The following is a 10,324-nucleotide window of genomic DNA, read 5'->3' as shown; positions in this document are numbered from 1 at the left end:
GCCATTAAGTGGAAAATCCTGATGGTAATGTTTTAATGTTAGACATGTATTTAAAACGTTATTCTGAGGGAGTTTTGTTACTGGTTTTAGGGGGATTGTTTTTAAATCGGAGGAGCAGATAGAAATAGGCTAATGAAAGTTGGCTCGCTCTCTTTTCAACTGAACTTTCAGTAGTCCATTTTGTTTTAAGTTAATATGGATTGTGGTATTTAACAGCCGCATCCTTTGTGGTTTATGTTTTTGTTTTTCTTTGTGAATGCACAGACTCAATTTCAAGCTGTTAACTGTATCTTTCTACTGTTAAGGTACTGATAAGTTTTAGGTCACTGAAGAGAGCAGGTGAGAACATGTACAAACCGCTCCAGCCTTTTGAAAGAAACTTAAATCTAATTTTTTAAAAAGCCTGTAATAAGCCCCATGCCTTACACTGTGTGCTTTAAGCAAGTGTGGTTTCCTCAAGACCTCAGCATTGTCCTCTTTTTATGTACTTTATGAATGAATATGAGTAGATAAAGCATGTTGTGCCTCCATCAGAAATTACATTCTGTAATTTAAAATCTGCACTGACTTAAAACCAAAAGCCAATCAGTGATCTGATTCCCCTTCGTCTGTCTGTTTGGAAATGTCCTTCAGGGAGACTCTGCTGACAGTGGAGTGCTGGGAAAAGGAAACAGTATTTGAATGGGTGGAAGTTGTGTGAACCTCTCTCAGGAATTAGGTACTTTTGCTGTGTCTGAGAGGACTTAAAAATCTCCACAGTTTGTGAAATACTTTATAGGCTTCATTTCAGATTTACATCTTTAGATGCTTGAATAAAAACTTAATTTCACAATCTTTCACATTTCTGCAAGGTTTAGCACATCAGAAAAGTTGAACTGGAAGTAAAGACCTTGTTGAATTAACAAAGATGTGCACTTATGGTGGTGGAGCAAAGGTGGAGTTGATCTGGGTGAGAAGACAATTACTGATGTCCTTCTGGAAGAGATTTAGACTATTCTCCTCCAGTTCCTCTGGATGCTCTTGTGTACTTTCTTTACATTCCCCTGCCATTCCCGCTCAGTGTAGCACAATCAATGAAAGTGCCCCAGTGTGTACAATCACTGTGAGGATGGTGCAATGAACTCAGACCAGTAGAGTGGAGAGTAAAACAGAAGAAGCAAAGAAGTGAGCCTAGCTTGCAGGGCAGAGACCAAGTGATGCCTCTGCCCCATGAGCTGTAACAGCAGAGTCACATAGTTCTAGATTTATCTCGCATATGATGAAATATTTAAGCAGAGCAATTTATTTCTCTTTTGCTCTGATAGAACAGTTTCCATGTCATTCTTCTGAAACGGGCCTTGGTACATCACCTAGATAATTAAACTAAATAGCAGTGTCTCCTGAATCAAATGCTGCTAGAGAGGTGAAGTGTTCATTTCATGCTTCCATAGCCTCTTTTTTTTTCCCTGCTTGGAGCAGACTCTTGGCTACTGTTAACAGGTCTACCCCATTGCTGTGAAAGGAACCAAGCCATTTGTACTTCCTCTGCAGATCTGGTTGCATCATTTTGTCTCAGTTCGATGCGCAGTGCGGATACAGCCGTTTCGGAGTTCAGCAAACCAGCTGTCCCTAAGGGAAAAGGGAGGCAGCAGGCAGTGTAGCTGGAGTAAGAGCACATCCTGGGGTAACCAGTGATCTGATACCCTCAAATATTGGACAAGTTTTGAATTGGGAAAGCCAGGTAATTAAAATCTTCATTGTTAATGGACTAAAATCCCTTGGTCTGGACTCTCTAATGAGGTGTCGTGCAGCGCTGTGTGAACGTCAGGCCTCATACAGTGCTCGAATGAAATCTGTGCAATAAGTTTTGCCCTAAAATTATTATTATTATTATGAGGAATATTTGTGAGCGCCCTTTGCATCAAAGAAACTCCTGCAACTTAGGAGGGAGTTCTCTGGTCAAGTGTTGACCTTGTGTTGGTCACTTGGATGGATCTGGTGTGCTAGACGTATGGATCAGTGACATGGTAAATGGTGCACTGCTCACTCGTGGCGTGGATCAAGCAGATTCTGCTGGGAGTAGTTTTACCTCTGCACTGTGTAGGTGACTTTATAGTGATGGGAGGGCATTAGAACACCCAAGTTTTAGGTGAAACACCACAGGGTGGTGTCTATTTTCGGAATATGCAACCTGTGACTGCTGTAACTGAATGTAAGCACTCTTGAAATACTCTGCTGATGTGATTGTCTTAAAATACAGCAAATGAACCAAAATAAGTAAAACTGGTCTAGTGGCTTAACTGTCTTTGAACCTTTCTTAAATGCTTGCAGTGGCTGCAACTTGATGTTTCTTGCACTTAGAGTTCTAATGCAGAGGAATTATTTTCTCCTTCACTGATTTTCAATCTGTTAGAGAAAATGATTCCCTTTTTGGTCCCTTTGTAGAGTACGTGGGAGCATAGTATCTGCTTGCTTCTCAGTCCTCCAGGCTAATACCAAGGCTCGTAACCTAAAGGAAGACTGTTCCCACAAAGTTTATAAGCAAACAGCTTGCTTAATTGTGAAGCTGCATTTGTGTGCTCCTTGGGTCCATCTGCATTGCTGAAAGCATTCTGGAAAAACCATTCTCTTTGCTTCTAAAACCCAGAGATACTGCTGATGTCAGTCATGTGAGACTTAAAAATGTGAAGTTTGTAGCTTTAACCTTTTTTTGTAACAAAGAAATTAGCAACACTGGCATAAAGTGCTGACTTGAAATGCTATTTTGTAAGATCTGGCTGTTTGTATATAATAATGTTGGGTCATTAGTTTGTATATGTATGAAATAGTAACTTTTATTGCATTCCTCTGAGTTTGATACAGGAGATTTTGTTTGGTCTCTCTCGAATACTTTGTCTTATTTGTTCAAAGGGACAAATAAACTGTCCTTAGGTGGAAGCACTGGTGTCACGACTCGTATTTATGCATGAAAGTACTCGGGTGTGCTGTTGCTTATCAGGACAAGTTTTAACATGATGTGCCTCTAGTCAGGCCAATGTTATGCAAAATTCTGGTGGAGCATACAAGCTTTAATAAATACAAGCAGTAAACATGTCAGAAATATATTCCAAACCTTACCAATTGTGCACCTTGAGGAGATATGTGCTTCAGTTCAGGGGCAGGTCCCCGTGCTGCCAGCTCTGTGGCGGTTCGGAAGGACACGCAGTGGCAGTTCTGGCAGTTTCCCCGCAGCGAGGAGCCTTGGCCGCCCTTCCTGGAGCTGCCACGGTGCAGGAGGTTCGTTTGCCCCAAGGGGTGCTCCAGCAGACGGGGAGCCTGAACTCTGCTGTAGATAACTTGCTATCTCTGCTCTGTTATTTCACACTGCAGCAGCTTTCCGGAGCCTGCAGTCAGGTCTGGGACTAAGTACATATCAATTTATCCACCTTCCTACACAACAGGTGAGGCTAGAGGCTCGCTCTCCTAATTCTGGCTGACTTGCTGCACTTTCAGCCTTCTAGCTCAGAAAAAGATGAAGCTGACAGTGAGTGGGTGCTGCCTTCCAATGATGAACTGTTGGCTTCTATGTGGTTTCCCTGAGCAGTTACTAAATCTGTCCTGAAGGGATGACTAACCGAAGCAGAGACAGAATTCATTCAGGAGTCAGCTTTGGTTAGCAATCCCGGAAGAAACAAAATACATCTGAGCTTTTAAATGTTAGGAAGGAGCGTGGAAATCAAAGGGAGGGAGACTGCAGGCATTTCTAGTGAGTGGGGAAGCCTGGAGCTCTTGTATGTTCTCAACAACACGAGCAGGATGTTGTGGAGCCCCAGCACAAAGGGAGGGTCACACTCCCAGTGCAGCAGCAGCACTGCAGCCAGAGCAGGGGAGTGTTCACCAGCGTGTGCTGCACAAATACTGATCTCCACATAACTAACAAAACCAACGCTGCCAAGTAGCCACGAGCTGGGGCTGATATTTAGACAAGTTTTTCTTCCCCCATGGGGGCAAAAGCAAACTTTCCATGAAGACCATAGCACCAGCAGTTTTCCTCCTCCTCCCATGGTAATTATCAGTACTAAGGTATTGCTGTGCCAGTGTCCTTTGTGCCCAGCTGCTCTTCCTACACCCTCATTTTGTCCCATTTTCCCCTGTCCACAGGCCAAAAGAGTCTGAGCATGTGCTTTAAATAAATGCTTTGAGTGTTGGCTGACTTTAGAGTTGACAATTTTTCATTGCATTAATCACCGTGGCAAAATTTTAAAGAGTCAAACCAGGAAACACCCATCAGCTCTTTCCAGACTGAAAGTGACTTAATTGCCCTTTAATTTAAGAGTCCAGGAAGACAGCCAAGTTGTTTAAAAACTTTAAAACAATTCAATTCCATCTATGAAGCACAGTCTGTTCTGCTCCCCTCTAGGCTGTCGATGTTAAAATCAATACAGTGCTGGAAGCGGAGGGAGCCCAAAATCCCTGAGTCCTATCCAGAGTGGTCACAGCAGCAGAACAGCCTCTTGCAGACCTGTCTCTGCACAGCCAACGGATGGCTGAGCTGTAGGGCAGCCTTTCCTCAACCCCAAGAGGCTCACGAGCTCTGGACCGTCACTCGTTGACTGTAGAGGGGATAATTGTGAGCAGTTTTCCCCTCTGCTGCTCTCAGCAGACTGAAGGTCTGGCTGTGAACGTGCATTGCTGCTGCTGTGCTTCCCTGCACGCCTGACCTGGGTTTTTCTTTTCCTGAAGTTGTATGACCTGTCTAGATGTATTTGGTTAACTTAATTCCACCCCTTCGAGGCTATTCATTGAGCTATTTCAAATGGTTAGAATGAAAGCCTTGAGTCTGCATGTTTCTTGCAACTCAGTTAATAGCTATGGTTCAGACAAAGGCTAAAGCAAACCCACGAGCCTGCGCAGACCTTGGGGCTTTCTTGCTACCAGGAGAAAATGTTTTGATGCTGTAAAAAAACTTGAATTACAGCACTGTTTGTCTTTACTGGTCTCCATACATAGTTCAGGGGGATGAAGGGATTGACAGCAGCTCTGCGGAGAAGGACTTGAGGGTGCTGCTGAGTGAAAAGCTGGACATGAGCTGGCAACGTGCGCTGGCAGCACAGAGGCCAATAACCATGTCCTGGGCTGCACCCAGAGCAGCGTGGGCAGCAGGTGGAGGGAGGGGATTCTGCCCCTCTGCTCCGCTCTCCTGAGACCCCACCTGCAGTGCTGCCTCCAGTGCTGGGGTCCTCAGCACAGGACAGACATGGACCTACTGGGGCGAGTCCAGAGAAGGCCACAAACATCATGAGAGGGCTGGAGCAGCTCTCCTATGAGGACAGGCTGAAAGAGTTGGGACTGTTCAGCCTGGAGAAGGCTCCAGGGAGACCCTTTTGTGGCCTTTCAATACTTAAAGGGAACCTAGAAGAAAGATGAGTACAAGCTTTCTAGCAGGGCCTGTAAGGATAAGACAAGGGGTGATGGTTTTAAACGAAAAGAGGGGAGATTCAGACTAGATATAAGAAATAAATTTTTTACAATGAGGGTGGTGAAACCCTGGCCCAGGTTGCCCAGAGAGGTGGTAGAAGCCCCATCCCTGGGAACATTCAAGGTCAGGTTGGACAGGGCTGTGAGCAACCTGATCTAGTTGAAGATGTCCCTGCTCACTGCAGGGGGTTGGACTGGATGCCCTTGAGAGGTCCCTTCCCACCCAAACCATTTTGTGGTTCTATTCAGCAAATACAGGAGTTACAGGTAATGCTGATTTAACACGTACACACTCCCGCAGTCAGCTCTGGTTTTTGACTCCCTGAACCAAGATCAGCAGGGTTGTAGGAGCCTTTGAGCAGGAGAGAGAAACGCTGCTGGTGAGGAATCTTCCCTTCCTACAGATCAAGCCCTGCACAATCTCGCACTTTTCCAACAACCTGCCGAGTGCACAGACCACGCTCGGGGTCATCATGGATCTGAAAGCTGGCGAAGAAGCTTTAGACAAAAGTAATGAAGTTTACTTTGTCTCTTTGAGCAGAGCTGTCTAATTCTCAGCTGCATGAGATAGCTTAATAAGGTCACTCCTTAATCACCATTCCCTGGAGGCAGAGTCACTCTTTCATCAATCATTTTGTGAGTATGGAGAGCAGCTTTTGTAGAAATAACCTGATAAAGTGTTTAATTGATTTTCCCACTGTACCTAATGAAAACGCAGTCACTCTCAGGAAAACTGATTTGAGATTAGCAAAAGAACATGAATTTCCTACTTGCCTTAGAAATAGTAAGTCAGACCAGTCCTGGCAACCCATCCCTGCACAGAAGGGTCTTGCTAAGGCGAACGTGGGCTGTGATCACCCACTCCTCTGGTGCTGGGTACCTTCCTGCACCCAGTTCTTCCCTGCTCTGGAGAGCTGGAGCTCTGCTGGCTCTGCCTGCACAGCAGTGGGAGGATTTTCCTAGTGCAGTTACTCATAGCCATACAAATCCTAATGCCTTCACAGAGAGCAGGAAGCTAAAAAAAGCAAACATATTTCGTGGCTTTCCCAAAGCCGAGCCTGGAGTTTTCGCACACCAGCCCCGCTCCGAGGACAGCCGCTGTTTTTAGCACCACAAAGGGGCTCCCAGGAGGGTCCTGCCCTGCTTTTAACCCCCCATTGGAGCAGCTTTTGCCTTGGAAAGATGAGCAGCATGTGGATCTCTTTTTTTTTTTTTAATGGAAAAACTCTCAAAGGAATATAGATTAAACTCCATTTTTAATCCTCCTCTGCTATCACATCTAGTGGAGGAATGTGCTTGAGGCTGGGAGAGCAGCAGTAAGTTTTCCCCTTCCCAGCCAGCCCCCCCAGCAGCCTGGAGACACCCCCCCTCACTTCAGAGCATCAGAGGCCACTTACAGCGTCAGGAATAAGCTCAGCCTCTTCTGCTGCCTTTGGGATGAAGGAGAATAAAGTCCAAGCAGCATCAGAGCACAAACGACACCCCCTGAAACACAGGAGAGCCTGTTCCCAAAGAGCAGCCACTCACTGAAGCAGCTGGACACGCTGGTGAGGTATCTCCTCTCTGGAGAGAAAATAGGCGCTGTGCTTGCTCAGCTTGGTGAGGGACGCTGCTCCCTGCGTGCTCAGCTCCTGCTTGGGGCTTAAAACCCTCTGCAAGTGCAAAGGTGTTTCCTTAGGCGGCCTGGTGCCCTGCAGTGCTGTCCTTAGGGCTCTTCTCAACCTCCCAAGGGGCTACTGAGATTTTCTAAGTCTAGAAGCAGTGTTGGGCAGAGGCAGCCTGTGATAACATGGCTGAATTAGTGAGAGCTCTCATCTGTGACAGCCACGGTCCCTGTCACGGGCAGTTTGCTGGCTGGGTGCTGGAAGCTGGTCAGAGCTTTGCCTTAGCAGCAGGGAAAGCAGCAGAGGCTGGATGTGATTAGGGTCACTAAAGCTGAGGGGACATTCTCCATGCCAGGAGATGGGATTCAAACACAGCTGTGGTATTTGAGCAGCTACTGGCCTGCACAAGCTCTCCTGGATTTGTCTGGGCGGGCTTCAGCCCTCCTGGCTCTAATCCTTGGAGCTAATGAAAGCAGCAGGGATGAAGGAGGGATGAACACCACTGTTGGTGTGATTGTCCAGCTCCTCTCGGGTCTCCAGATCTGCAGTGTGTCCTCCTTATTCCAGGCACTGATCTCCTGCCCTTGCCAACAGCCACATCTGCAAATGACACAGCCAGGACACTGGCAGGGAACGTGCACCCACCTCCTCCAGCCTCCTGCTGGCAAAGGGGCGCCTAAAACATTGTTTAACCAAGTTAAGCAATTAACACTTTCTACCTAAACTACATTTTCATTTAAAATAGAGCTTTTTGTACTTTTAATCCAAAGCATGGCCCATTAGCCTGTGGTTACAATTAATTTCTTCAAACAAGAGTGGCTTTTAGGGGATATGGTGACCAGCTGCTGCTCCATGGCTCCCAGTGCTGGGTTTGCTCATGCTGGTGGCTCAGCTCCCCCGTCCCTTGGTGTTGCTGATCCCAGGGTGTGCATTTCTGCAGATTCCTGCTCCTCCCCACCTGCTTCACAGATTTCATGGCCTTGTAATGAATGGGACAGAGGAATGAACCATGGTTGGATGGAGCAAGCTCTTTGCTTTGGGAATCATCCTGCATGTTTAATGTCCCCTGCGATCCTTTCCTCTCCCTCTGAAAGCTGCTCTGTGCTTCCTTCCCTCCCTCCCTCCCTCCCAGCCACGATGCCTGGCTCCCTGTGCAGCTCTTCCCAGAGCCCACCAGCTCTGACCCATTCCCCCACACCCCAGGGACACCCCATTCACTGGGTCTCCTGGGAGATGGCTTATCCAAAATGCCCCAGCTAGGATGACACCAGTGGTGCCGGCATGAGGACAGGCTGTCACCCACCATCAGGGCAGGGATGAGGTGAGGGCTGTCTCATCTCATCTCCAAGATGGCGCTGGAGCTCACAGGGACCTGCAGCAGCTCCGGGAGCAGCCTGGTGCTCCTGCTCCTCGGGTGCTGCCAGCACCGACCCATTGACCCAGCCCCAGCTCAGCTGCATCAGCACAGGCGTGTGCCAAGCTGCCACAAAACAGAAGCCAGCGTCCCAGTGGGGTCACTCAGGTCTTTAATAAAATATACAGTATGCATCCCATGCATAGATAGAAAATTAATTTACATGCTCTTAAATTATTTGCATAATGCTTTTTAATTAGTACATGTAATTTAGTCTTCACATTTTAATACATTTTGCTACTGGAATATTTATGGAGAGAAGGGGAAACTCCTTCCTTTATTCAAGTAACAGTGCGGTGGGACCTGGTTGGAGATGGAGCTCACTGGTCCCAGCTCCCAGTAAGAATGAGCGCAGAGAGAACCACAAACTGTCAATGCTGGAAGACTCAATGATGCCAGGAGCATGAGCACCCTCCCATCCCACCCCACTGTTCCCTATGGACCCCTCCCCAAGTCCCACTGAGGTCAGAAAGGCTGGACCCACACTGGTAGTTTGGCTTTTCTTCCCCATCAGGTTGCTACAGGCAGATGCCACCATCCAGGTGCCTGAGGCCATCCTGCAGCCAGCAACAAGTTTCTGAGCTGCTGGGGTGGTGGCAGGGGGCACATTTCTCCTGCTGGAACAGGCATCGCTGGGTGTTTGTTCCTCTGTGCACAAAGGAGCTGCACCATTTCCAAACAGAACTGGGGGGCAAGGAAAAACTCTTCAGGGAATGAGTGCTGTGCTGGGAACAGCCCTGAGTGTGCTCAGCCAAGGGGGATCTGGGTGGGAAGGGGACAAGGCTGCAGTGACAAGGAGCAGCACAAGGTCCCCTCTGCCCCGGCTCTCCCACAGACATGGCTGGTGCTCCCTCCCTGCAGAGGGAAGGTGCAGGGGCACCCCAGGAGCTCAGCTCCCTGCAGGGATGGAGGTGATGCCTGGGGCAGTGTCACAGCACTCCTGCCCCTGCCTGGCCCCAAGGCAGGGAGGGACAAGAGAGCAGAGTGAAGCCAGGCTGGAGGTTGTGGCTATAGGACAAGGACTTGTGCCCAACCTGGCAGACTTTGGTGATCTCCTCCACCCCATCACGGGTTCCCTCACAGCTCTTCCCACAGCAGAACTCAGAAGCAATGACAGCAGTGACAGAGGCAGCTTCTCCATGCCCAGGAGTGTACCCCCATGTCCACTCCCTGACAGCCCTTGGCAGGGACTCTGCCTCCTCAATGCCCCATGGCAGGGGAGCCCCATGGAGCAACGGGCTTGGGGATGGCCCAGCTGGGGATCCCCAACCCTACCGGGGATGGCCTCTTGGTTCCCCCAGCTTCATCCCCTCCAGCTGCTCCTGCCTTGGAGGACAGCATCCCTTTTGCCCAGTCATCCCCAGTGGGAGTTCCCCACTTCATGGGCAGTGCTCCCAGCCATGCCATGCTCCCAGCACAGCCCCCAGACCCAGATCCCTGGGGGGTCCCAGTGGTGGCCATGCAGGAGAGCAGTTAAACCCCAACTGCAGCGGAAGGAAGGTGAGGTCCAGCCAGTCCCACTGCAGGGGCTGGGGACAGTGGGGCTTGTCCTGAGCTGGACACCACCTCTCCTCCTGTACAGATTCATTTCCAACCCCCTTCCCCCATGGCTGGTGGGCCAGCTGAGCCTTTTGATGCTGTTTCCAGCTGGGGGGTAGGACAAGGTTGGGGCTAGAGTTGATGCCAACCTGGCACAGGACCTGCAAGGACAGCCAGCCTGCTCAAGTGCTGCCTCACCCTCAAGCTATTTAACCTCACCCCAGACATCACAAACCTCAGGGCAAAGGAAGATCCCCCTTCACACAGCCAGGGCTGTGCCTGATCAGGGTCACCTGTATTTTTTATTCTCACTCCCCTCCTGGCAGGGGTA

Source organism: Antrostomus carolinensis, unplaced genomic scaffold (genome assembly GCF_000700745.2).
Source record: "Antrostomus carolinensis isolate BGI_N321 unplaced genomic scaffold, ASM70074v2 scaffold2186, whole genome shotgun sequence".
Classification (NCBI taxonomy): Eukaryota; Metazoa; Chordata; class Aves; order Caprimulgiformes; family Caprimulgidae; genus Antrostomus; species Antrostomus carolinensis.
The sequence above is the reverse complement of the archived record's forward strand: the minus strand, read 5'-3'. Positions refer to the sequence as shown.